Here is a 26,966-nt window from a genome sequence, read left to right as displayed (position 1 = left end):
TTTATAGTCCCAGAGTTCACAATCTAAACTTTTATAAGACCTATGTTTTTATTCAGCATAGTATCATTTTGTGGTGTCAGATTGCCACAAGGAAAAGAAACCAATTCAAGAGAAGAAGTGTCTCTGAAAGGAAAGCATGCCCTGAGGCAGGCTCACAGTCAGACATAACACAGTACTTGTCCATATGCAAGTGAGGCGCTTTGTTCATCCTTGGCAGTGGCGAGCACCATTTATATAATTGGTTTTATTTAAACTTGATCAATATGAAGAATCTGTATAGGAGTGTAAACTATATGTGCCTGGGGGATCTTCCCTGGAAAATATCAAAATACCCCATGCGATTTCCTGAATGTTGGAAGATGAAGATCTTTGAGAAGAGCGGTTTAGACACTCACACAGGTATTAACTTATCTGCCATTTAACTTTTACTTGAGAGTAACAAGATTGGTCTGTCTTTCTCTTTGTTTTTGTTGCCCTCTCCTTTAAAAAAAAAAATGTGCACAAAAGCACCAACTACACTTGTAAATTTCCATCAGAGATGTACATCAAACATGCCAAATAACAAAACTACTAACTGGTTACATTTTAGGAATATCAAAGCTGGTTCCCCTTCCCTTGTGCCTAAGAATATGGAGACCTTGTGTTCATTTCCTTTCCAAAACTAGATGTCTCTAGATTTTCCTTTCACTATTTTATCCTCTGAATTTTAAATCAAACATTAGTGTGTGTTTCATTGTAATATTTTGACAATGAAATTTCTAAACAAATATATTTTTTTGCTATGTCTCCTGAGTTTTCTTGTTAATTCTTTAATTCGCTTCCCTATTTTCATTTCTCCTTCCATCTACCTTTCCGTTTCTCTTGGTGTTTCAATTTTTCCTTTAATTAATTAACTTTTTTATTTCCTTTTCTTTCCCATCTAAATTTCTCTGAAAGAGGGTCCTGGGTCCTTTGGCCATATATTCAGCCCAGCATGTCTGGACCTTATGTTATGAACCTTACCACTTCAAACCTGTGAATTTTGTGAGAAGTAGTCCAGAGTGGTGAATGGGGAGCAATCATTTTACCTATGAGATATAGGCAATAAAAGGTTTTTTATTTCAGAAAGGATTCAGCAGACTGGGAGACCTATAGGAAGCAGAAGGTGTTGGGGTAGGCTCTTCTTTCCCTGCCCTTTCACTTCCCCTAAGTTACTCCTCTTGAACTCATTCGTCCCCATCTGCTCTGGACTACCACAGAGGAGAAAGAGCTGATGGATGTTTTAGCTAGGCCTGTCTCTTCTCCCTGAGCAGAGACTGGAATTTTAATTATGAAAAGGGCAAACCAATGCATTGTTAAACTTCTAGAATCTGGAGACACGCTGAAAGAGGATGTCACACCTCAGTAAAGTGAATTTTCCTTATGGTGTTATCTCTAAAATCTAAAAATAGCCAGTATTAACATTTAAATTGTCAACTATTTCACTGTTGATCTTAAGGGGGGAAAAATCTATCTATTTGTGCAGCATTAAAGATGCCTCTGAACAGGAAGATTAAGAGGATTTAATTCTTCCTTGTCCTGATGACATTCCTTTCTTTTTGGAGGGAAATCATTTTTCCTCACAGTTAATAAAGTACAATTTCCAATAAAATCAAAGTTCTGATAATTATTTTGCAGGAAATCCTCAGCATTTCATTGGAGTGGTTTCAGAATGGAGTAATTTTTAGTAATTGGGGAAGAGATGGGAAATGAGTCAAGGGTAGGTGGTCCAGATGTGTTTGCAGAGTGTATGAATAAGGCCTTTGTAAGAAGGTTCTGGAGGCATATCTCCCTTACTAGTATTTTTTTTAAACACATGCCAATTGCTGCAATATGGAGGGAGCTAAAGGTTCATAAAAAGTTCTTCAGGAATATCTTTATGAACCAAGTTCTCTGTCCCCTGTTTCTCTCAAAATAAACTCAGGCTTGGTCTGTGCTAGGAATTCATGTCCATATAAATTGTCACTCCATATCCCTCAGCGATGTAGTTATAGCAGTCTAACTCCAGGTATAGACAGTGCTATGTCAACGGGAGGGCTTCTCCTGTTGACATAGCTACTGCCTCTCGGGAAGAAGCCCTCCTGTCAGCATAGATATTGTCTTCACTGGAGCACTACAGCAGTGCAGCTGCATCACTGTAAGTGTAGACAAGCCCTTAGTTTCTCCCCTTACCCAAAACATTAGATCACTCCTTTCCAAATCATTCTTCTCTCTTGTTTCCCCCAGCTGCTTTTGCCAGACTTCCACTTTGGGTTTTACCCAGCAATTCCATCTTGCATTTCTGGCTTCCCACCACAAGATTCCATGTCTGAGGGCGTTTCTTTTCTGACTTGAGATTGGATTGGAGTAGCGGGGTGGACTTCTGATAAGCGAAGAAGCATGGAAGGTTGGCAAATTGCTGCTGGCTTTTGGAGTGGAGCAGACTGTTACTCAACAAAACTTCCTCTTTACTCACTGCCTGTTGCAGGTCCATCCTGAGCTCAGGAGACTTGTGATCCCATGCTTTCCTTGCTGGTTGCTTGACTGGAGAAGAATCAAATCTGAGCTAGCAAGCAGGGCTGTAGTTTGGCTGGAGACCCTGGATTGTAGTGTAAAGCAGCTGACAGCAGATGGCTGCATTGTGTACTGCAGTCAGTCACATCACCATCAGCAGTCTAAAGCAGCCTTCACTTATCACTTCCAAACAGTGCATCAACGTGTAACCGGGGGAATGGTCCCGCTATTGTGGGGAACTTTCCTGGCTTCTGCACTATCCTGGTGAAGTGGGCTAGCGAAAGGATCCGAGTCCTCGCTCCCACTTCCTTTACCCAGAGGCCTCCCTGCCCTTGAGGACTCACTCTCCTGTCTGGCAGAGTCCTCGTAACCCCAGCAAGGCTGGGCCTAGGATTCCTGGGGGGCTCAACCCCCAACCCTGCTGTGGTCACCCAGGACAGGGGCTAGGGTGTCCCCACTCCAGGGTACTCTCTTTGCACTGCGCACCTCCCTGACCCACTGATCACATCGTACAATTCAAAGCAAATACAAGTTATTTAATTAACAGTTTTTAAAAAAAAGAATAAGGAAAAATGGGAAAGGTTAAAGGAAAACACATCACCCCGCTCTGTGGCAGGGACCATCACAAACAGTGTCTCTGGACATCAGGGCACTTCACAATCTGTTCCTTGTAGGTCCCAGGCCTCCTTCTCAGGCCCTGGCTGTGCTGCAGATCAGATAGTTGCTCCGGCAGTGGCCACACACTCTCAGGCTCTGGATGGCAGGACCCTTCTCCCCAGTGTCACCCCTGCTCTGTCAGGGTTACAATCCCCCTCCAAGTCTGGCCTGCAGGGCCTCTTGGCTGAGGCGTCTCCCTGTGCTGGGCCCACTGCCCAGGGTCCCCCTTGCTCTCCCGATCTGCTCACCGCACCCAGCTCCTGACTGCTCCAGCCCCAGCTCCACACTGCCTCAGCACGGCTGCTGCCACTGCTCTGCCTTCAGCTCTCTGGGCTGCTTCTCTGGCTTCCCTGGCTCCAGTTGCTACAGCTCTGCTCCCAGGACAGGTCTGCTCTGCAGGCTGCTTCTGTGTGTCTCTCTCTCAGCTCTCACCTGCTTCCTGGGCTGCTTGTCTGGCCCCGGTTGCTGCAGCTCTTCTCCCAGGGCAGGTCTGCTATCTCTGGGCTGTGCTCTGGCTCTTTGGGCTGCAGCTCTGCTCCCAGCAGCTTAGCTCAGCCCCACTCTGTCTGACCCAGGAAATTACAGCTCACACAGAGGACGGGACCCCCCTGGCCTCCTGACTCCTTGATTAGCCTGCCCGCCCTGTCAATCAGGCTGACCTGGAGCAGTGGCCTCTTGCCATTGTTCCTGGGGACTGTCAGTCTCAGGGTCCTGATTTGCCATCAATCCCTCCCCTTTTAGTGCTGGGAACTAGCAACCAAAACACCCCCACTGAATGTTAGTAAGAGGATAACAGTCCCCTTACAAATGCATTTGCACAGGGACAAGATGCTGAATGGCCCTGCAATCAGTCAGTCTTTGGAACCAGTTAGTCAGGGAAATGGTGAAGTGGCCCAGTTTGGACCTGGAGGCCGTTGTTTTGGGGAAAATTATACATAATATTTAGGGCTGTTGATTAATTGCAGTTAACTCACGTGATTAACTCAAAAAAATGAATTGTGATTTAAAAAAATGAATCGCAATTAATCACACTGTTGGATAATTGAATACCAATTGAAATGTATTAAATATTTTTGGATGTTTTTCTACATTTTCAAATATATTGATTTCTATTACAATATAGAATACAACGTGTACACTGCTCACTTTATATTATTATTTTTGGTTACAAATATTTGCACTGTAAAAAAGAAAAGAAATAGTATTTTTCACTTCACCGGATCCAAGTACTGTAGTGCAGTCTCTTTATCCTGAAGGTGTAACTTACAAATGTAGATTTTTTTTGTTTTGTTTTTTGTTACTAAACTCCACTCAAAAACAAAACAATGCAAAACTTTAGAGTCTACAGGTCCACTCAGTCCTACTTGTTTAGCCAATCGCTAAGACAAAACACAAGTTTGTTTACATTTACAGGAGATACTTCTGTCTGCTTCTTATTTACAGTGTCACCTGAAAGTGAGAACAGGTATTCGCATGGCACTTTTGTGGCCAGCATTGCAAGGTATTTACGTGCCATATATGCTAAACATTTGTATGCCCCTTCATGCTTTGGCCACCATTCCAGAGGACATGCTTCCATGCTGATAATGCTTATTAAAAAAATGCATTAATTAAATTTGTGACTAAATTGTATGTTTCCAGTTCTGTTTTGCCCACATTCTGCCATAATTCATGTTATAGCAGTCTTGGATGATGACCCAGCACATGTTGGTTTTAAGAACACTTTCACAGCAGATTTGACAAAACGCAAAGAAGGTACCAATGTGAGATTTCTAAAGTTAACTATAGCACTCGACCCAAGGTTTAAGAATCTGAAGTGTCGTCCAAAATCTGAGAGTTACAATGTACGGAGCATGCTTTCAGAACAACACTCCAATGCAGAAACTACCAAAAAAAGAAAATCTGCTGGTGGCTTCTGACTCAGATAATGAAAATGAACACGCATTGGTCCGCACTGCTTTGGATTGTTATCGAGCAGAACCCATTATCAGCATAGACACATGTCATCTGGAATGGTGGTTGAAGTATGAAGGGACATATTAATCTTTAGCGCATCTGGCATATAAATATCTTGCAACGCTGGCTACAACAGTGCTACGAGAATGCCTGCTTTCGTTTTCATTTGACATTGTAAACAAGAAGAGGACAGCATTATCTCCTGCGAATGTAAACAAACTTGTTTGAGCAATTGGCTGAAGTAGAACTGAATGGACTTGTAGGTGCTAAAATTTTACAATATTTTATTTTTGAATGTGTGTTTTTTACATAATTCTACATTTGTAAGTTCAACTTTTCACAACTTTTTACAGAACACTTTGCGTTCTGTGTTGTCATTGAAATCAATATATTTGAAAATGTAGAAAACATCCAAAAAAATTTAAATGAATGGTATTCTATTATTATTTAACAGTACAATTAATCGCACAATTAATTTTTTTAATTGCTTGATATCCCTAATAATATTATAATTATGTAAATTTTTATTTTTAGCATAAATATTTGGCCTGGTTCTACATTCCTCACTCAGACCAAACTGCTATTACTTGTAGTGGGAATTCTGCCTGAATAAGAATTCTAGATTCAGAATCTAGAAGCCAGTCAAATGACTTGAGGCCAGAGGAACTGTTTTGATCATCCAGTCTGACCTCTTGTATAACACAGGACATAGAACTTCCGCAAAATAACTCCTTTTGAACCAGACCATAATTAATGTTTTTTTAAAGTCCAATCTTGATTTTAAAATGGCAAATTATTGATGGCTTTCGCTAAGTAGTTGACCTGGCTCTGAAGGCAAGGTTAGGAAAATATTGTAAGGAAATATTCCTGAGATTGTTTATAGATGCTTTTCCCAAACTTTTAAAAGTTGAGTGTCCTCTTCAGGAAGATGAACCCAGTTGCTCATTCCCCTTTCTCTCTGTAGCGCTGCCATACGTTAAAGACTTACATGCCTTAATTCATACATTTTACACACTGCTCTGCCTGGCCTCTGACTTTTCCTATGAGCCCTCCACCACTTTGGGAAATGTTTGTGTAGACCTTTATAACTATGTTCTCTCTCTTCTTATGTGTTTTGAACAGCAAAATAATTAATTATTTACTTTTAAAATATTGTCACTGGCATTAAAGTTAGCACCCATTGAAATGAATGAGGAAGTTCACACCTCAGAGCTCTAGTGTCTGGTTGACTCTCTGCAAACTCAGAGAGCATTGGTGATACTCAGGCTATGTCTACACTGCAGTTTATGTCTGCATAATTTATGTTGCTCAGGGGTGTGAATAAACCACCCCTCAGAGTGATATAAATCACACCGACATAAGTGCTGGTGTGGACAGTGGTATGTCCTCTCTCCCACCAGCTTAGAGTGGTTACTGTAGGCTTTGTCTACACTAGCACTTTTGTTGGTAAAACTTTTGTTGGTCAGGGCTGTGAAAAAACCACATCCCTGACTGACAAAAGTTTCACCAAGACAGGTGCTGTGTAGACTGCTCTGTGTCGGCAGGAGACGCTCTCCTGCTGACATAGCAACTGCCTCTCGTTAGGGGTGATTTAATTATGCCAATGGGAGAGCTCTACACAGGAGACTTTACAATGGCACCGTTGCAGTGATACAGCTGTGCTGCTGTAAGGTCCATAGTATAGACATAGTCTTAAAGAACTCTAGTGTAAACTCTCTAATGTAGCTATGCCCTCAATTTATGTTTTCAAGTTTTCTTTGCAGCCATAACAGTTGAAGTCAGTCTCTTTTTTTAAAAATGAAAGCTGAGACTAGGGATAATGATTTGGAGATCTGTCCATGTCCCTTGGCTTGTGCTTTGTGTCCCACCATATGGACACTCTTCACAGTTTTGAGAAATACTGGTCTGTAGTTATGATGTGGTAGACAAACTGCACACTGGCTGTTTGCTGTGTGGGAGGTATCCCAGTCATCCATAAGCCTCTCCCCTTTTGAACTCTTGAAGCAACTGTGTGGGATTTTGATCCTAGTGTAGGGGATGTGGGAAGAAAAGGGACTGTCTTTCTGTTCTATATTTGTACAGCTCCTAGTACAGTGGGGTCCTGGTTCTTAACTGGGGCTCCTAGGTACTACAGAACAACTACTACTACTAGGGTCTCTGAGACTTGCTGAGCAAGAGTGGGTTAACAAGGGCTTATGGGCTCAATCAACCCACCCCAGTTGCAGTAGGCGTCAAGAGTGGAGAGAGTAGTTAGATTGATTGGTAGCTGATCCAGAAAAAGAGGAGACCTCTAGGCTTCTTTCACAGAGCTAAAAGTGATTGCAGCCAGGAACCCGAGACAGCTTGTTAGCTTGGTGAGCCTCCAGGTGGATGGAGAAACTGGGCGTAGGGAGACTGGCTGACTGACCATTTGTTTAAAGAGAGGCCCTGAAGGAAAGGACAAGGTCCTGCTGAAGGCTTGCTAGACAGCCCTCATTTTTTTTCTTGTGTTTTGGGACTTTGATACCCTAGAAGGAATGAACTGGAGAGTGTCTTAGCCAGAGAGCTAAGGCTCTCCAGCACCAGATTTAGCTGAAGGTAGTGGTCAACTATCAGAAACCCCAGGATAGAATGAATAGTGCCATGTTGGGCTGCAAGGGGACACCCCAGAGGCCCTTCCACAATAGTGTATTGTCTAAAGTCAGGAGCGCACTTTTTTTTTAATTGCCCTTATCCTTGAAGACGACAGTTGCTGAGAATTATGTTAATCTGTTAGATTTGTTTTTGCTTTCACTGCTAGAATCGTATTACTGTGTGAGGGAGAGCTCCGTGGCTTGTTTTCCTTTTTCAAAGAAATAGTCTTCGCAAGAAAGAGCGAGAGCACCAAAGCCCCTGTCTGGCAAGAGCAGTAGTTAAGAAGTGGATTGATCTCTGGGACTTAGCCTTTCCATGAGAAGCAGTCTTTCCTCCCTTATTGGCAGGAATTTGATTGGAGGAGGCTCCTGTGCCTTAAGAATGATTCTTTTGAAGAAAGTACGAAAGTTATTCACCTGTCACAAGAGTAGTGGTCTTCAGTGTGTACAGGGTTAGCCACACTCAGCCCAACTGGAGAGATTTCAGAGGACATGGGCAGACCATTGAGGGTTTTTTTTTCCCCCAGCTGGTACTGGTCTGCTCTTATTGGGAACCAGCCTCTTGAGATGAGCTCCCAAAGAGCTGCAGTTGGTTGTTCTTCCCCCACTCCCCCGCCCCCGCCTGCCCTGCTTTTCTGGCTTTCTTGCTGCTGACTGCTACTTCCTTTCATTGACCTTGTCAGGTTATCAGTAATGATGTCTGATGTAGTATATTTTACCCGTCTCTGTGTGTGTTGTTGTTTTTTTGTTTTGTTTTTGGCCATGTGAGGAGTTGTTGTTAGCATCAGATCAGATTTTTGAGAATTCACACGGTAATATATACTATATATTTTATTTAACAGTTTATAACCAAAGTGATTTTGTTCATTTTAGGGCCATGTAGAATAGGGCAAAATAAAATATGACTCCTGTTACTGTTACTCAAATTGTAAATTGTTACAAGCTGTGTTGTACATTTTTACTTTTGCATTGGTGTACTTCCTTTTTATCTGGTTCTTTTCTTAAGGTAGCCCTTTTAATGTGTTTTTTAAGGTCACTTTTTAAGGTACCTTGTTGTTCAAAGGAGAAACACTGAGGTAACTTTTTTTTGGTCCCTTTAAATGTAAATCTTTTTGTATTTCTCTTGTTTCCATGTTGTCCTTGCAGTTAGGCAGTGATAGATTAGAATTAGACTGCAGTACAGATTGGGAAAATCTCCCAGCATCCTCTGCCTGCAGAGGCATCAGCAACCAGCATTGACTGTAGCTGCTGCCACTCTAATTGACATTTCTTTTAAATTCTGATATGGAGAGCTCCTGTGATGCCAGCTGCTGTCCTGTGAACTTTGTCTTTTTTTTCTTTTTGCTTGATATCTAATTAATGAGAACCCCATGGGTATCGAGAAATAAAACAGAAAATTGAATATTCTCTGTGCTAGCTTTTCTGTGTCTGGTAGAAAAGAGAATAAGAGAGACTTATCCTTGCATTGAGAGGACTCCATTTATTCACCTGAAGTTATCTGCTGATTTCATCCTGTAAGTACCCTGACTCTGTATAGTAGTCCCTGAAATCATGATTGCAGTAATCATATGTGTAGATGTTTATCTAGGGAAACCTGCCTTTGTAGAAATGTGCTCTATTGAAAACATCTATAGCTTAGATGGAATTTGTTCTACATGCTTACAGTACGTTCAAAGGGGGAAAATGTATTCAGAATGATTTATGAAGTAATTGTTTTTTCTCCGTACTTAGCAGTGGTGAATAATGCTTCTAGTGAATATGAGTTTCTCTGCTGATGTCAATGATTAATCAGCTAGAATACTGTAGGTTGCAGAGTACTGCAAGATGTGCATTTTGGGATGCTCTTTTTGAAATTGGCAACATAAAAACACCATCAGTGTTATGGTGGCTTATTGCATTTGCTGATATTTTTCCCTGCCCTGGCAGCTGTTATAATTTAACCATTTATACTACTATATATGTTTGGCTTAACTATAACAATGTATAACAAACCTTATGCAGAATATTGTTAGATTTTAGAGGCTGCTCAGTAATCTAAGATTTTGCAATATTAAATATACAGTATCAGCTCTCAGTATAACACATCCTAGTAAACTGTTGTGAAGTTAGGAAAAATGGTTTTAGCAATAGGATCACTCAGTCCTAATTGTGTGTTTGGATTAGAGCCAGCATCTGTGTGACGCAGTCATAGTACCATAAACATCTGGCCTTATTTGCTGTCCTACATGCTGGATGATTGGATTTTTTTTCCTAGAGAAGTTTTAAAATGAATTGTGCTTTATTTTGTTAGAACTTTATCAGTGAACTACCATATTTTTAACTATGTACGGTTTAAACTGTAGTTTAACTTTATTTTAGAAGGATTCTTGTTTTCAACTTTATTGTTTTTCAGTACTCATCTTTTATTTATGCAAACTCTTTCTGCAAATACATATAAACAAATTTGTCTTATATATGTGAAAAGATTAGACAGTAATTTGGGATTGCTTATTGTTCTTGGCCAGATTCTGATACCCTTTCTTATATTGAGTAGCATCTAACATTGATTTCAGTTTGACTACGCATGGAGTAAGGTATTTCTCTGTGTAAGTAAGGGTATAAAAATCTGGACCTCAGCCTCTAGGATTACAGAAATTCTTATTTTAAACTGTAAAGACTGATTATTAAAATCTCTGTCTAAAAATAGTGTTAAATCAAATTACTGAACTTTCTGTTTACCAGACAAACCTGATAACACATTAGCCTTCTGTTATTTTGTACTGGAATATCATGCATCCTGACAGGTTTTTTGATGCCCTAGCATTTTCATTAGTTTCCAGCAGTGTAAAACAGATTTTCTCCCACCTGCAGATAAACAGCTGTCATGGGTTTTATTTTATTTTCTTCTCTTGAATATTGGGTCATTTTAAAGTGCTGCTGATCTGAATTTAGCTACTACATATGAAGCCTGAAATGCCTGATGTAACTTCTAGCTGTACCATTGAATTAAAGATTATGAGCCAAATTCATCCCTGGTGCAAGTGAATTGACTTCAATAAAATTACTCCACAACTTCCACTGGCTTACGTCAGGGATGAAATATTCATTTGGTGTTTTACATAAGTAAATAGTTATCCATATACTTGGCATTTTTTGATTTTTCTCACTATATGGCTGATTCATTAATGGAAAGTTTTTTGGATCTTGCTTACTGCGCATGTTGTGCAGTGCTATTGTGCCTATAAGACTTTTTGCACTTGACTTCTGCAGAAAGTGATGATAGTCTCAGTTAACACTGTTTTAGCACTCCTGACTCATGGAATGACTTCATTGTTGGCTCACTGAGCTCCTCTCCAGCCAATCAACAACCAAAGTGCTACAGCACTTCCATTTTGCTCAGAGAGCTGTCTTCCAGTTTCCAGAATGCTGGGAGAGTCTGATTATCTTGTGACGTTAGTTTCTCTCCTGAAGGAGGTTATTTTTGTTAAGGTACTTGGGAGACCTGGGTTTAATTCCCACCTCTTGTCACTAACTTCCTGTGTGACCTTATCACCTGTCTCTCTGTGCCTCAGTTTGCTATCTGTAAAATGAGGCTACTGATACACCCTTACTTTGCAGAGATTCTTACTCCTGGGGGGATTCTGAGCCACGCAGAATTTTGCAGAAATTAATGTTGTACACGCAGAATATCTTTTCTTCCCCGCAGAATATCTTTTCTTCCCCACAGAAATGGGCTGTCATGCTGCTGTCCACCATTATGGGCTCATGGACCCAGCTCACAAACAGCAGACAACGGTGGGGGAAGGGAAGGGAACTAGAGAGTTCCCAGCAGCATGCAGTTTCCAGGATGCCCTAAAAGGAGGCCGCAGTGGCACACAGGAAACTCCATGCAAGCCTAGGAACCAGCATCTGGCTGTTTCTGCCTCTGGAACCCTGGGCTCTGAGAGGGTAGAGGATGTGTGTGTCTGGGCTGCGGAGGCCCCACAGCTGGCCTAGGGGGTAGGGGATGCAAGTATGTGGGCTGGGGTGAGGAGGAGGAGTGTCTAGGCTGATCATTGCTAGGCTGTGTGTGTGTGTGGTGGGGGGTGTTTCTGGGCCAGGGGAGGCTCCCCAGTTGGCTTCTGGGGGGAGGGGATGTGAATATCTGGCCCTCCCAGCTGGAGTCTGTGGGGACGGAGATAGAGAAACAGGAACTGGTTTGTCATAGGGGTTTTTTTAATTCTTTACTCACAGGCAAATTTTTTGTGTGTCTGTATTGTTACAGACATACTTGCTGACAGATATTTAGAAATAAATTACCAAAATAATTGAAACTTGTTTGATTATATAATGTTATTTTGACAAATAAAATTTGCTAAATTTTAAAATATTGTGAGCAGAATTTTAATTTTTTGAGGGGCACAAAATGCCCCCAGAGTAAGAGAGGTTGTGCTGATAAATTCATTAATATTATGGAGATGTTCACATAATGTCGTGAGAGGGCCATAGAAGTAAGTAGATTCCCCTGCCTTGTCTTCATATGCAAAATAAATGTCCAAAGTTACATTTCAGCAAAGATATATTTTATAATAATTTTATATTAGAACAATTAGTACTTCTATTGGTATTTATAATACGTACTTCTGAAATGAAGACACCATCCTTGGCCTTCTGGATGGAAATCATGGTGCTTTTAGGTTAAAATACAGAAGAGAGAGAATTAGGATCTTAACAAAATAAAGGAGAGGGGTTGTCAAACTTTTGGATGTGAGGATGGAATATATTTCAGAGAAATTCTCTATTCTCTACTGTCCTGTGGATGGATTTTGGAAGGGTATTCCCAGCATAAGAGATAATGTGGGAGAAAGCACAGTGGGATTTGTGGGTGAAGAAATGAAGTTGGAGAGGGAGCACAAGAAAATGTCTGATGCAGACAGACTGGTCTCTTTGCTTTCTTACATATTGTAACAGCCGAACCTTCCCTAATATTGTTGATACTTTATCGTAAGGATTGAAGTTTGCAGGGGACAGAGAATGGTAATCTTCTCTCATTTTCCTATTTTCTAGGTGGTTCCCTCCCTTATTGCTGTAGCATTCTGCCCCGTTTTCCCTTCCTCTGTTCCTGGGCGGGTGCTATCCCTTCCTCTTCCTGCTCTATTTTTGTTCCTTTCTTGTTTCCTTTGATGGCTTCCGTTCCTTTCCTGCTCCCATTTTTCATGCTTCCATCTTCTTTTGAGGGATCCCGCTGTGCTATTCTTTTTTTTTTCTTTTTTTTTTTTTTCTTGATGGATGCTTCCTCTCTCCTTCTCTCCTCTGGTCGCTATTGGCCCTCTTTCGCCTTTTTCTCTGATGTCTGTCTTGCAGCAGTGGTAGATAGGTAAAGATAAAGGGGGGGGGGACAACTTTAAAAGAAGAAAATTAGTCCCAAAGATTTAGGAAAAACATCCTAATGATTAGATCTATTAGATTGTGAAATGTTCTCACCAGAGAAGCATTGAAAGTCCTATTGTATGAGACATTTAAAAAATGGACTGGCTAAAACACCTATGGGAAAACTCCTGCAAGAGCTCCAGAGGATGGATAGTATGATTTACCTTTGTGTTATCTAACCACAGAGGATGAAAACATTAGCGTGATATTTCTGCTAAAATAACCACTGAAATAGATAACAATGTTGAGACTTAAATTGTCATCGTTAGGCTTTGTAGATAATACTACACCCGAAGGGTCGAATGGGGCGCAATTTTATACTGTTTCAGATCTATTGTTTGCCTGTCTGCAGACTTGGAAAGAACGCACTGAGTTGGTTCACATTTGGAATATTATCTTCACAACTATGAGAGTTGGAATCTCATTTTTAATAAGTGAAAGCTTAAAATAGGGAGAAACTGCTGAGGCTACCAGTGAAGTGCTGAAACAGTGTGGGCTCACTCAAAGCCCTGCTTTTTCATATATTTAAGAGAAAAAAATTACTACATTTCAAAATCTGGTTTATGATTTGTTAATAAGGTCATGCATTGTGATTGCACCTTCCAGGACCAAAGCACTTAAATGATGGATAAACTTCCTCTTTTTGAATATGCACTGCAGACCTCTGTTTATATTTTCTACATTCATTTTGTGTCTGAAATCCCCATATACGTGAAAGGGAATTTACATATGCTGACTCAGTACAGAATTTGCAATGGAGAATAGATGTGCATGTAAGAGATGTATTCTGTGGGTAGGATATGTTCACACTACCATTCCCCCCGAATACAATAACCTGAGTTGAGGGTGGCAGCAGTGTAAAAGTGCTGAGCAATACTGCAGTTGAGAACAGGAAGTGAATTTTAGTGGAGAGGAGGTAAGTTTCTTATAGAGCATTTGTAGGGAAAGTGTCCAATGGCTAGGACTTAAATTTGATGTGTTCTTCTAAAGTCAGCACTTCAGAAGCACAATGCCAGCTGGAGTGACTAGAAGAAAAACTGCTGCTAAATCACAAATACACTTCTTGTAGTATCTTGTATTTTCTGTGGAGGTCTTTCATCTGTATACAACCAGGCCCATACTTGCTTAGCTTGTGAGCACTAAGTAAAATTTGAGGTTTATAGGGGAATATCTGTAAATGTTGTGGAAAACATGTTCTGAATAGAACTTGTGAAACCCTTGATTTTCTTCAGGTGAGCATCCAATGAGCATCTTGTCCCTGTGGACGAAATCTGTAAGATTCATAGTAATGATTCACAAATCAAAATATAGTTATGGGGCAGATTCCAGTATCTTTTAATTTTGTTGTATACTAGTCATTGATATGAAGTATCCAAAAACAATTTATAGTGTAGCGGTTCTCAGCTGGGGGTCTGTGGACCCATGGGGGGGGGCATGAGCCATTTCAGGGGTCCCTGAGCCCACCTGCCCCACGGGGCTAAAGCCAGGAACCCAGAGCCCCAAGCCTCAGTGCCCTGTGTGGTTAAAGCCTGGAGCCTCAACTCCTTGCGGGGCAGGAGCCCCAAGCCTGCTGCCTGCAGGGCTAAAGCTGGGAGCCTGGAGCCCTGAGCCCCAGTATCCAACAGCCCCCTTGTGCCCTGGGGCTAAAGTCCCGAGCTCCGCGCCCCCCCAGGGCTAAGGCCCTGAGCTCCCTAGCCCTGCAGGGTTGAAGCCCCAAGCCACCTATCCAGCCGCCGAAGCCTGGAGTCCCAAGCCCCTTGCTCATAGGGCTGAAGCCCTGAGTCTCCACCCCCCATCAGCAGCTGAAGCCTAGAGCCCCAAGGTCCCCCTGTGGTTGAAGCTTGGAGCCCCACCCCCGCTGCTGAGTTTTGGAATCTTTATAGCATGTATGGGGCCTCAGAAAAATGTTGAGAACCCCCTTAAGTGTACTATATAACCTCTCAGTTATGGAGCAGCACCTTAGCTAAGTTTGAGCAGAGCTTCCTAGTTAGAGCTAAAAACTATCAGTCACACACACATTTGTATTTTCAGTAGGACTAAGATTATATGTACTTAAATTGCTTGTTATATTCTCCCTTCCCCTTAATATTGGTGTAGAAAGAGCATATATAGGAGAAAAATAATTCATCCTTATGGATTCAGCCTCTTGGTGTTTTGCCCTATAACCGGGGATGCAGCATTGCAGATTTGCTGGATGAAATTCTGTGAATTTCTTCAAAAGTTTCTTGTTTAATATAGCACGTAAGAATTTTTGCTTGCAGTGTTTTTTTTTTTTTTTGGTTGTTGGGTTTTGACGCCTACTTGTTTGGAAGGACTAGCAATATAGAAATATAGATAAATGTAAATCATTAAAATCTCTTTATTCTAGACAGTGCAAGATAATGCTATCTATCTGCAAGAAACCACAAAAATATTGTGAGAGATTTTCTTTATCCTATTTCTGATTCACATTTCTGAGTTGATTGTGAAGGCCAAATTTGACCTTCTCAGTCAAATAAATTTTGGATAGTTTTGTTAGTTAATTGGTGCATCTGGATCTTCCTCAAGTTTAGTTCCAGTTGAGTTTTTGTATTAGGCATTTATACACAGCCTGTTTGAAATACTTGGTCTGGCTAAAGATTTTAGCATGGTGCAGAAAATCAGTGGAACTTGAGCATAAAATCAATGAAACAGTGTTTATTGAATGGCGATAATGATGGATAAAATGGGATAAGTCTCACTAATGAATTTAAAATATAAGATACTATAAAAGGTATTGGTACAATAATTTGATACTGATCCCTTTCTCTTCTATGTGTATTTAAAAATGAGACTTACTGTGCTATAAATCATGGCTTATACAGAGGCTCTATTTAAATGCTTAACCTCTTAATTTTACTTTTATATGAATAAGTTATCTTAATACAGCTCTTTTGTGGTACCCACCAGCAGCCACTGTTTCTAAGAATTTGACTCCTCTGTAATCGGGGCCGGCGCTTCCATTTAGGTGACCTAGGCAGTCGCCTAGGGCGCCAGGATTTGGAAGGGCGGCAGACTGCTCCGATGGGCCTCCCGCAGGCGTCCCTGCGGACGGTCCGCTGGTCCCGCGGCTCCGGTGGAGCATCCGCAGGCACGCCTGCGGGAGGTCCACCAGAGCCATAGGACCGGCGAGCTGGCCCTGTGCCTAGGGTGCCCAAAACCCTGGCGCCGCTTCTGGCTGTAATATTGTCCATTCCTGAGGATATCTGCTGTCTGAGTGTTAAATCAGTCAGTTTTAGGCTCTTTGTACTCCTCTATGCTGCTGGATTCCAAATAACTATGGTGGCAAAACATGGTCACTTATCCTAAAAGTCATAGCTCTAGCTCTGATGATCCATGCATTTGTGACCTCCAGGCTTGACAACTGCAACTCATTTTATCTAAGAATTAAATCACAGACCTTGTAAAAGTTCCAAAATACGCTACCCTGAGTATGTCATACTGGTGTTCTGTGTTCTCCACTCTCTTCCCACTGAAAACAGAGTCCAGTTCATAGTCTATCCTAATCTTTAAAGCTTTCCTTGGTATTTGCTCTAATTTCCTGGAATTTCTCAATGTAGACCTTGGAATCTGCTCTCATAAGGGATAAGAATGACCCCAAACCTAAATGTTTACAGAACTAAATCAAAATTTAATTTCTCCAACCTAGCAATTCTTTAAAAATTTCTCTATAGAGACACAAACAAAAAATCTTAAAAACCATTCAGAATCTTTCTATAATCTGGGAAGGAAGGAAAAAGAAAAGAGGTGTTGATATTTTTATTTTTATTTTAAAATACTTGGGAGTGATGAGATACTTCTGTGATGGGGTAGATTGTTTAGGCCACCTTTTAAATGAAAAATACACTTTCAATTACACTATTTGTATAGGTTACACATTTACACCTCTACCCTGATATAGTGCTGTCCTCGGGAACCAAAAAATCTTACTGCATTATAGGTGAATCCGCGTTATATCAAACTTGCTTTGATCCGCCGGAGTGCGCAGCCCTGCTCCCCCGAAGTGTTGCTTTATCGCGTTATATCCGAATTGGTGTTATAGCGGGTTGTGTAATATCGGGGTAGAGGTATATTCTGTGACAACTTTTCGCTGATGACAGATGCCCTCTTGACCGCTAAAGTTAAGTAAGCTAATTATCTGTGAACAGTGCATCTTGCTGCTCGGAGCTGTTCCCTTGAATCCTGAGTAAAGGAATAATATACTCATGGAGGTAAGGGACAAAACTACGAGTCAGATCTGGATTGTATTCCAGCTCTGCTGTAGATTTGTTGAGTAACCTTGAACAAGTAATTTATAGCTAAATTGCGTTATATGGAGATATGTCTGGCAGGTGGCCCGGAAAATGCAGTGAACTTGCCTTCTTTGGACTTTTCTTCAAATTGTCCCCTTCATTGGGAGGAATTTAGATGACCACCCAAACCCATAGATGACATGAATCTGTGAAGAAGGGAATTTTCAGCCTCATGGAGTATGGCCATTCCATTCCATTTTTCCACCCACCCCCCAAAAATCCTCTAAGATCCCTGCAAGAGCTGTGCTGCTGTTAGTCAGATACTTAGCATTTGTCTCTCTGAGTGGGATGCAGTTATGGAGAATAAACGTAACACTTCTTCAGTTGTTAACTTAGGTGCATATATTCACTGCCATGGGGGGAGAATGCTGCAGACTATCTCCTCATCACCTTGGTTCATCCAAACTATGTGATGAATTTCTGTGAGGCTGGGAGCTCCAGAAACTGCCACTGTGGTGCAGAGCTGTGGGGGCTACCCACTGCTCATTGAGCTCAAGGTGACCCTGCCACCTGCGGCCTAGCAGATCTCTGGGGCCCCCCAGCTGCTGTGTCTCTGGGAGCTCTGGGGGCCCATGCCACCTGCTGGAGCACAGGGGTCCCCCCCCCATCACAGCAGCTAGGATCTGGGGGGGCAACCTGCCACCAGCAGAGGTCCAGGAGCTGCCTGTCACCTGTGGCAGCTAGGAGCTTTGGGGGCCCCTGCAGCTGGGAGCTCTGAGGCCACCTACCACCTGCAACAGAATGCCAGGAGCCACCCATAGCAGCTCAGATTGGCAGAGACCCTGCTGTGGTTCAGAGCTCTGGTGGCTTGGAACTCTGGGCAAGTGCCTGGGAGCTGCAGGTCCCCCACCACCTGCAGGGACTGGGAGCTGTGGGAGGAGCCCCCTCCACAGCTCAAATCTACAGGGCCAGCAGCTGGGAGCTGTCGGGTCCCACAGCTGAGAGCTCTAGTGCCCATGCTGGCTGAAAGCTCCAGCCCTGGGGCTGAAGCAGAAAATGTCACAGAGGTCTCTGGAAATCATGGATTTCTTACTGACTTCTGTGACCTCCATGACATATTCGTAGCCTTAGTGATAAAGTCATAGGTAAGGATCTAGAGAGTAGCACAATGTCATAGAAACAATATACCTTCTTGGTAGATGGCCTTCTAAATAGTACCTCTGCATCTTCTTTTTTTTTTTTTTTTTTTTTTAAGTTTAGGAGTGTATTTTTACATCAGTTCTTCTTATTTTATTTAGATTTTTATGATGTTGCATGTGCTGTGAGTTCCTTGTACAGGAACCCGGGGATCAAGTGTAGTAAAGCTCCCATTCCCAGGTTGATCATGCATCCAGTGACTGGCTGGTAGGGCTTTTCCTAGCTGGAAAAGTAAAACTGTCAACCACCCACCACAAGGCAACTAAATGTTGTTGATCAGCATAGGTGGTAATTATGGTTATGAGGTAAAGCAGCTGATAGTTACTTTCTTAGAAAGTCTGTGTTCTAATAAAAGTATAATGGCTAAATTCTGTCATCCTCATGTTAGTTAGTACTTATGAGTCTCATTAACTTCAATGAATAAAGGTTGAAGAATCTGGCCTTTAAACTTCAGATTTAGCTTTACTCAGCATTTTAGCTGAGTAATGAATTAAAATAAAAGGAGATTTGTGCAAAATCTACCTACTTGAGTTCCCCTCTTCTCCAAATAGAATTGGTTGGTTGTGGGGGAAGGATAATTGCACTAGATGTTGCCTAAATTTTCCACAAACATCATTTAGTTTTGGTATGGCCTGGTGTCCTGTGATTATATTTAACAGTATTGAAGTACAACCTGCCATCTAACCATTTCCCCTGAAAAAAATTTCTAACAGTGTTCCAAGGCAGTGGTTTTCTTTCATTGCATTTCTGAAGCTAAACTTTTGCTAACAGTCTTCTGTTATTATTGTAGAGCAAGTCTTGTGTAAAAAGTAGAATGGGGTACCTTGCAAGTATTTTAATTTATCTCTCTTAATTCTCAATCTTTTTATATCATTGTCATTTTGTCATTTTACAGTAAGTCAATAATTGAATATTCTGCTACGTTAAGATATTAACATCAGACCAAACTCACCTTAACTTGTGATATAAAGACAGACTGAAAAGTACATGATTATAGCATCTTACTAAAAGTGCTACTTAAACTGATCTGAACCTCAGTGCTTTATTAATGAAAAAAAATCACTTACTTCTAAGGAAATTTACATGCGTCAGGCCCAAAACACATGATCAGTTGGCATAATTCAAAACACGTTTATTCTTTCTCAACAATATTAAGAAGTTTTTGAAATAATTGAAGGATTAAGCTATATTTTTATCATTAACTTTAGAAATGTGTGTGTCATCCTTTAAGTAACTAGACACTTGCATAGTAGCTTTTTATAGAAGGAATAAAAATGCCACCTATGTACTGAAAATCTGAATATAGTATATCTTTCTTTTTCTCTTTCCTTTTACTATTCAGGATTGAATTATGCTCTCATTTGTACTGGTGTAAATCCAGGATAATTCCACTGACACGAATAGTGTTAATTCAGATTTACACCACTAAAAATTAGAAAAGATTGGGAACTCACTTACTAGTGGTGATAAAATAAGTGGGAGGTTAATCAACTCTGGGACTCTTTTTGTGTGCATAACAAGAATGCCTAGATGGAGAAAATGACACTTCATATGTAGAGACTGTAGTCATTGTACAGTTGCTTGGATTTCTTTTGAAGTGCTAATTCATACATTGATTCCTTTTAAGATTCTGAGTAAGTCTTCATTGTTTTGGCATGCTCTTTCTCACAAAGACATATGTTTTAAAGTATTTGGTTTAGTTCTGCATATGGTATATTTATTTGGTATTGATCTGCAGTTGTGTGGTACTGTGAAAAATGGGAAGTTTTTCATATAAGGAAGAAAACCTGCCTTCCATTATACTCTTTCTACTTATTTTTCCAGTTCCTTTCTTTTTGTTCAGAACCATCAGAAGCTGAGGGCACTTCAGGGGTAGGAAAGAAGGAACTTTGTTGATGTAGACAAAGAACTGATGGGTGTACCAGTCTTCATTTAAAATTTACAAAGGAAAAGTGTTTTTGTTCAAAGGTGCAGATGTGAATCTGGACAGGAAGTTTTATCAAAAAATTCTGGAAAATTTAGCTTTTTCAAAATTTACTCTGTCTGCGCTGTTAATTTCTTTGCCTTTGGATTTTGTTTGTAAATATGACCAAATTGTGTTCCCATTGAAGTCAATGGGAGCTTTGCAGTCTTCTTCAATGGGAGAAGAATTGGGCCCTTCATTTTTGTGTATAGTAGTGTTGAAAATTAAAAAAAAAAAATGGGACAGTTGTGTTATGTAGAAATCAGTTTTGTTCTTGTCATCTGCAGAAAATGAGGATAAAGGGCTACGGTCAACTGGGAGTCTCAGTCAGAGTGAAAACAGTTACGTTAGACGAAACTCTTAAAAGAAATCTTCTAGATCTTATTGAGGAGCTTAACTTCACAAAAATTGTACCTCTTAAATACAAAGCGTAAAAGATGAAATTGTGCTTTTGTTACTAGATATAGCCAAATGAATGTGTTCATTTTTAACACGTTGACTCACATGTTTTAAATAAGTGGCGTGTGTCGTGGAAAATGTCTTTAAGTTGTTGAGTCTCAAGAACTTTATACTCCACATTTCTAAAATTTTATAGGCTAGAGAAACAACAAATGGTAGGCTAAATCTTAATTGTCTCTTCTAATGAAGTTCAGGGATGTGACTCCCATTATTTTAGCCATTTCTCAGGGGCTCTACAATTAAAGACAAGTAAAATATCACATTTATTGATTATTTTATTATTAAAGAAAGGAAAACAAAACAAAATGAAACAGAAAACAAGCAAGCAAAGAACAATGGTTACTTCAGTATGCCACACTCTTCTGTGGACACTGTTCAACAAAGATTACACATTAGAGTGGGCCTGCCTCTGGTGGGACCATTCTTCTCTAGATAAGTTAAGACCAAAGTATATTATTCTTCCAAGTTACTAGTGAGTCCTGCCTTGGTGTATCCTAGATAACTAAAACAGTTTATAGAAGTTGAAATTCTGCTTTAGATGAACCTAAACATGCTTATTTCCAAATAATGGTCTTCCTGCTCTCAAAATAATATTTTAAAACAAAAATTATTCTTAAAGGGACAAGGTAGGTAAAGTAATATCTTTCATTGGACCACTTCTGTTGATGGAAGGAACAGACGGTTAAGCATAAGGGGTTCACACATGCTGTACGAGAACACTTAAAATGAAGTGGGCAATTAAGGCTTTGCAAGCGATAGGGTGTGTTACAAATTTTTATAATAGCCATAAAACCAGTGTCTGTTTAGTCTGTGATTTTTAGCATCTAGCAGAGTTATGAAATTAAGTACTCAAGCTCATCTTTTGAAATAATTGTGCAGGTTTCCTTTGAGGACGAGGACTGAGATGTCAGATATAGTGTGATCACTTTGAGAAAAGTGTTTGCTCATGAGTCATATGTCTTCTTTCATTTTTCTTTGTGAGTTCATTCAAGAGTGTAGTGGTATCTGGTTTCACCCACATTGTTGATGTGGGGCATTTGGGACACTGGATAAGGTATTCCACACGTTGTGATAGGCACACATAGAACCCATGGATCTTAAGAGGTGTCTTGTGGGGAGTATTGATCATCATAAAAATGGAGATATGTCAGCATGTTTTGCATCTGTTGTTCTGGCAGGTTCTGGTGCTGCTTTGAGTTGGTGTGCCTTGATCTGTAGGGAGCTTGCTTCTGATGATGAGCTTGGCAAAGTTGGGGAGTTTTTTGAAAGCCAGAAGAGGGAGTTTGAGAGAGATTTCTTTCAGGATGTGGTCTCATGGGTTGTAATTGTTTCTTTGATATCCCACCTGAGTTTCAGTGTCGGTTGGTGAGTGACAAGTAGGGTCGTGCAATCAGTGGTGTTTTTGTCTTAATTGTCCACTTCATTTTAAATGGTCTTCTACAGCATATATGCTTATGCTTAACAATCAGTCTCAATTTGTATTTAGCTCAGACATTGTCGATATCTTTCCCAGATCTGAAGAAGAGCTCTGTGAAGCTTGAAAACTTATCATTTTCACAATTGAAATTTGTCCAATAAAAGATACTACCTCACCCATCTTTTCTCTTTTATGTCCTAGGACCAACATGGCTACAACAATACTGCAAACAATGTGATTCTTAGGGCACATCTTCACTGGCAACGTTCAAGTGCTGGCTTGCGTAGTTGTGGCAGAGCTCTAAAAAATCCACCTCCGTAAGGGGTGTAACTACCAGTGCTGGGAGCGTGGCTCCCTGTGCTCAGGGAGGTGTTTTTTTTATTGAACCAACTTCAGTCTTTTCCAGCCACACCAAGCTCTTCTTCAGTGTGGGAAAATCCTTGAATGGTTCCTTAGAATATGTGCTAATTTCTTATACTAAACAGTCTATTCCACCTTGCATTTAGCTGTGATGCTTGGAGTACCATTCCCAGATCTGAAGAAGAGCTCTGTGTGTCTTGAAAGCTTCTCTCTCACCCACAGAAATTGGTCCAATAAAAGATATTACCTCTTTGTGTCTCTGATTCTGGAAGACAGTCTTTAACTTGAATGGTTATTATAGAAGGCTCAGTCTCTTTCTCCTTTTTTGGAGAGGTATTACTATTCACATAATAATGGTATCAGACAGTAAAAGAATAAATGGACACAAATCAGACATCAGGAATGGTAACATACAAAAGCCAGTATGAGAATACTTCAGTCTTCCTAGACATTCAGTAACAGATTTAAAAGTAGCCATCTTGCAACAAAAGAAATTTCAAAAACAGACTTTAAAGACAAATTGCGAAGCTACAATTCGTTTGCAAACATAAAACCATTAATTTGGGCTTAAATAGGGACTGGGAGTAGCTGGTTCACTATAAAAGCAATTTTCCCTCTCTTGGTATTGACACCACCTCATCAATTATTGGGAGTGGACCCTATCCACCCTGACTGAATTGGCCTTGTCAGCACTGGTTCTCCACTTGTAAGGTAACTCCCTTCTCTTTATGTGACAGTATATTTATGCCTGAATCTGTAATTTTCACTCTCTGCATCTGAAGAAGTGAGTTTTTTTTTACCCATAAAAGCTTATGCCCAAATACATCTGTTAGTCTTTAAGGTGCCACCGGTCTCCTAATTGTTTTTGTGGATACAGATTAACATGGCTACCCATCTGATACCAGACAGTTAGAAGAAGCTTGTATTTAGATATAAAATATTTGCAAACATACATCTCAGAAAAACTTGTGCCATCTTAAATATTTAAGGAATAAACAAAGATTTTCACCTGCAAGTGGAAACATGGGGTTAGACGTGATCAAAACATTTCCCAACTATAAATGTTATAGTTAACATTAAATATATGAAGACTTTAGCGTGCCTAATAATATGTTTCTATCATTCTTTATGGCATGGGGAGGAGTTTGAAACGAGGTTTTTCTCTATGAAGAGCAGAAAGGGTGGAAAAGTCCATTTTTATAACTTAGGCCATGTATACACTAAAGTTTTATTATAACAAACTGGTATTTCATATTAGAGGGAGGGCCCTTGGTCTTTGATACAATAGTTTTGTTGGTTGGTTGCCTTTCTGACCAAAAGTTCTTCACTAATTGCAGTACATTTATGATTTTCAATTAGATTCCTATCATATTTTATGCAAAGCAGTAATCAGAATAACAGTTATGTACATTGTTCAAAATGTATTATAAAAGAAAATAGTTTAGAATATTAAAGTGAAATGAAAGTTATAAAGCTGCAGAGTTTATGTAAACACTCTTGGGGATAATAAACATGTTATCTTCCCTGACCCTTGGGAAGTCTGTCATGCTTACAGAAGACAGAATTCCTAAGGTTCATATAATTGAACAGTTCATATAATTAAGCAAAAATAAACACGTGAGCAACTTTACTCCAAGCTCCTGTGTATGAAAATAAAGGTAAATATCTACTGAAATTTAGCAAAAGTACAGGAAGGCATGTACTAACCTAACACTAGCATATATTATGATGATTTCATTATTTTTGCTTCAATATTGCGGTTTACGTCCTACAGGAGAATTTTTCAAAACCCCTCTATTCTTCTGTATTGAATGTATGAACACAGAGATAAGACAGTACATAAGATTTCTCCTTAGTGTAACCTTTTGTGTAAATACAAACCATAGCTTTTTAAAGGCAGTAAGAAAATAGCTCACAATGCAAAACCACTAAAATCCATAGAGAATAAATATATTTAACTTTACCCTTATAATTTGACAATGGCAGATGTCTTAAAGCATTTTTGGCCCAATATCTGCCTTTCAAGCCAAAAAAAGAAAGGAAGCTGCAAGTCTTTCTAAATACTAAGATATATTAAAATGATAAATAATGTATAGAAAGGATATTGGTTAGCATGTAAATTATGGGAAGGAAGTATAAAGGTTTAACCACTTCTACTTCAACTTTCCTCAGTGGGCTTTGCCTATGAATCAGTTTTCTTTCTGTAGTACTAGTTTTATTCCCGTGAAATGCACACACAAAGATAAGTTGCAATTCCATTACAAAGCAATAGTGCAGACAGTTCTAAGATGATTCTTTAGCACATTAAAACTATTTATTCGTATTCTTATGAGGATACTAGCAGCTGAAAGCCTATGCTATTGCATGGATATAATTTGTAAAGTCAAAATTGCTAAGAACTTAAAAATTGAATAGTGAGAAACCATGAATCATGGTGATGATTGAACTTGGTGATATTCTAAACAAAAAGCTATCATCCATGCTTGTAGCTGTTTCCACTGTTTCACATTCACTCAACAAACATTCTAGGCTTCACAGTGACACACAGAGTGATGATCCTGGAATCTTATTATACAGATAGAGAACTAATTTATCAGTTTTGTTGCTCACATGCACTCATACACACCACATTTTACAGGAAAACTGCTATAAAACTACTACAAACTCATGTTAAGAACATAAAGTCCATTTCTTCTCTGATTAAATCAAGTGACAAAACTTGTGGTCTTGAATTATGAAGGAATGAGCCCACTTCTGCTTAAGCGAAGTGGTCATGCAACAACTCTCCCTAGACATTTTTAAGGAAACTGAAAAAGATTTGGTAGTTTTAGGTTTAAAAAAAAAAGGCCATTCCAACAAAGTAGTGAAAGTAGATAATGAAATGAAAGAACATGATCTGATTCTGAGAACATGATAATCACGTATTAATAAAGGAGGTCAGAGATCAAGAGAAAGGGTAGTTGGATGAAAACTGGACATCATCTCTACTCCATTAGACACTAAAGTATAACTGGTTTTTCTAAAGAAAATCTTGACAGCATGAAAGCTTTTACACTTTTTAAAAGGTATTATAACAGGGAAACATACTGTTTGCTATGTGAAACTGGATTTAGGTAAAATAACTGACATATTAACAAGTATGGAAGAGAGTAGATGAAAAAACTAATCACATGAGCTATCAACAAAATCATTTTGTATCAATTTTGATTGTCTAAAATGATTTCTTCTCTCAAAAATCCACAGTTTTTGGTGTATATGCAATTAAGTAACTAGATGTATTTTAAATGTCTTTTTTTTCCCTTAAAAGGTAGTTGTAAGTATTTTCCAATAATATGGTCAACAAATATAAAGGTCAGTTAATAGGTATTGAAATTATTAGCAAGTTTTGTATGGAACTCACAATTAAATTTTAGAACCTAGTCCTTTCTTAGGGTCTGAGTCTCTTTTATATATGCATAAATGAGAAGTTACCCAAGTAAGAATTGCAGGGTTGGGCCCTATGTATAATTATTTCCCCCCCTTTAGTTAATGGATTATGGGTTTGTCATAGACTCATAGACTGGAAGGGACCTCGAGAGGTCATTGAGTCCAGTCCCCTGCCCTCATGGCAGGACCAAATACTGTCTAGACCATCCCTAATAGACATTTATCTAACCTACTCTTAAATATCTCCAGAGATGGAGATTCCACAACTTCCCTAGGCAATCTATTCCAGTGTTTAACTACCCTGACAGTTAGGAACTTTTTCCTAATGTCCAACCTAAATCTCCCTTGCTACAGTTTAAGCCCATTGCTTCTTATTCTATCATTGGAGGCTAAGGTGAACAAGTTTTCTCTTCCTCCTGATGACACCCTTTTAGATACCTGAAAACTGCTATCATGTCCCCTCTCAGTCTTCTCTTTTCCAAACTAAACAAACTCAATTCCTTCAGCCTTCCTTCATAGGTCATGTTCTCAAGACCTTTAATCATTCTCGTTGCTCTTCTCTGGACCCTCTCCAGTTTCTCCACATCTTTCTTGAAATGCGGTGCCCAGAACTGGACACAATAGTCCAGTTGAGGCCTGACCAGCGCAGAGTAAAGCGGAAGAATGACTTCTCGTGTCTTGTTTACAACACACCTGTTAATGCATCCCAGAATCACGTTTGCTTTTTTTGCAACAGTATCACACTGTTGACTCATATTAAGCTTGTGGTC

The 26,966-nt window shown here is 39.9% G+C and overlaps 1 protein-coding gene across 2 annotated transcripts in view; it reads left to right on the top strand.

Annotated features, from left to right (window-relative positions):
* The window catches only part of TTC39B (tetratricopeptide repeat domain 39B), a 112,927-nt gene that overhangs the window by 44,358 nt on the left and 41,603 nt on the right, over window positions 1–26,966 (top strand). The window contains exon 1 of one of the 2 annotated variants that reach the window (XM_030566476.1): window positions 9,030–9,250. The exons of the other annotated variant lie outside the window; for it this stretch is intronic. The gene's annotated coding sequence lies outside the window, so the exon portion shown is untranslated. Of the gene's footprint in view, window positions 1–9,029; window positions 9,251–26,966 lie in introns of those variants that run through there. 2 annotated transcript variants of the gene reach the window in all.

The sequence above is a fragment of the Gopherus evgoodei genome, chromosome 6, assembly GCF_007399415.2.
Source record: "Gopherus evgoodei ecotype Sinaloan lineage chromosome 6, rGopEvg1_v1.p, whole genome shotgun sequence".
Classification (NCBI taxonomy): Eukaryota; Metazoa; Chordata; order Testudines; family Testudinidae; genus Gopherus; species Gopherus evgoodei.
The sequence above is the reverse complement of the archived record's forward strand: the minus strand, read 5'-3'. Positions and strand labels throughout refer to the sequence as shown.